Raw genomic sequence first — 2335 nt, 5'->3', positions numbered from 1 at the left:
GTGTGCGTGTGTGTGTGTGTGTGTGTCAGGGCAGGGAGTGACTAGAGGAAATCAGTCTTTTCTCTCTGGTTACCCCATGGCCTCCGTGGTGGACACTTCTGTTTCCTCTGATTCGATCTCGCCCTGACCACTTCCACCCACAAATGAAAGTTTCCTATTTCAGAACTCAAACATCTGTCGCTCAAAAATCAAGCCACACTGCTTCCTGGGCAACCTAGCAAGGGCAGACTCTGTGCTCCAAAGAGGGAAGATGCTAGAGATCACATCCAGTGAAAGAGAAATTGCACCCCAAAGGACCTTGGAGATCGAGGGAAGAAAGTAATATCTATGTTCCTTGAGCATTTTTGTCCTGCACGCCGCGTTAGTGACTGGGTAAATGAGTTCAGGAAACCTTCTGTCCAATTAGTGGTCAGTCTGAGATTTACTTTCTAGGCATTCTGACTCCATTTGTGGACACTGAAAACTGGTGTCTGGGGCACGGCATGGGTATGGAGGTGTGACCAGCTGCCAGCCGTGGTGACAGGGAACTCCAATAAGGAGAACCGGCCACTCTGCATTGGCACTGTGTGTTGGCACGGAGGATCCTACCTCTTGATGTTCTTGGGATGAAGGGACCAAACAAAACAAATATAAAATCTATGCTCTGAGCAGGTGGGGCTGGTATGTCGGGGCTAGACAGTAAGGCTTTGGGCAGACCTGGTTCTCACAGCCAGGTGGCACTGTCCCTAACTTCAGTTCCATGATTTCTATAGTGGGAGCCATGGCGGCACTGACCTCACTATTTCCTGGTCATTGTCAGGAAGATAAGTTATGGTGAGCGCTGTGGCATGTGGGCAGTGGGGTAGGCCCAGCGGACAGGAGAAGAGAGTCCTCCACACAGGACCCCAGCCCCGCATCCCTCACTCCCTCCTCAGTTACCCACTGTCTTCTTTCCCTTCTATTTCCTGAAGCAATCTTCTTGGAAGAAGGTGGCCTGCTTCAGCCTCCAGCTTCCTTGCCACATGCCCTGTCAGTGTGGGATGGGGGGTTGGGGGGAGGGGTTGTTGTTTCCAGGCTTGACCTGCCATTAAGATGGCTTCCTTAGAGGTCACACCAGTCTCCTCAGAGGTGTCTGAGGTGGAAAAAAAAGAAATAACCAGCCTCATTCCCCTTTGTCATCTGAAACTTGGGTTTTAGAGTTCTTTCCTATGTTCTTATAAGGGTTCCTCTCTCAACTCTAGGTCCTTGGCTTGGTCTAGCTCTCCCAATCTTTCTGGCTTCTCCACCTCACCATCATCTAGACCAGTGATTCTCAATCTTCCTAATGCTACAACCCTTTAATACAGCTCCTCATGTTGTGGCGAACTCCAACCATAAAATCATGTTCCTTGCTACTTCACAACTGTAAAGTTGCTAGTGTCATGAATCTGAATGTAAATCTCTGATATGCAGGATACCTGATGTGCGACTTCCATGAAAAGGTCATTCTAGCCGCACAGGGGTTATGACCCACAGGTTGAGAACCGCTGGTCTAGGTTCATCTTTGGCTTAAGTATTGAACAGAGTTCTGCCTGAGACTCTTGGCCATTTGTCCTCCAAATCCCCCCCCCACCTTGATGACCTCTGCCTCCATGGTCACTCTATGCAGGTGACTTCCATAGCCCATGCTCACTGCGGAGCTCCAGTCCTGTCTCATCTACTCAAGAAGCCCCTCCTGCAGCCTGACCACACCACCTCAGCCTCACAACCCACCACAGTGATGTGATAGCCTGTTTCCCAACTTCATAACATTCATAACCACACAACACCCCCACTCCTCAAGTCCTTCCTCCCCTGCCCTGGCAAGCAACCAGCTACAGAATCCTGAATGCTCACCTCTGCTCCTCCACCTCCACCTCCTCGCCTGCCACACTCTCTCCCCGATAGCTCCTATCTCTTCCTTCCGGCCCCACACCTCACACCCATTCGCTCGCGCACGCATGCGTGCGCACACACACACACACACACACACACACACACACACACACCCTTCAATCAAAGGAGTCTACCCAGGGTACAATTTGAATGAGGTGATTTCTCTCCTTAAAAACTTTAAATGTCTCCATATTGTTTATAGCAATATTTCTCAAACTTTCTCGGTGGTAAAAATACAGACTCCCACTCCCCACCCCCGCCCTCATGAATCAGAATCTTTGAGCCTGGCCCCACTGTTCTGTATTTTTAACACGCATCCAGGTGACTTTTTAGCACCACAGGTTTTTCTTCTTCTTCTTCTTCTTCTTCTTCTTCTTCTTCTTCTTCTTCTTCTTCTTCTTCTTCTTCTTCTTCTTCTTCTTCTTCTTCTTCTTCTTCCTCC

Source organism: Mus pahari, chromosome 5 (genome assembly GCF_900095145.1).
Source record: "Mus pahari chromosome 5, PAHARI_EIJ_v1.1, whole genome shotgun sequence".
In the NCBI taxonomy this organism is placed as follows: Eukaryota; Metazoa; Chordata; class Mammalia; order Rodentia; family Muridae; genus Mus; species Mus pahari.
Note: the sequence above shows the minus strand (reverse complement) of the source record.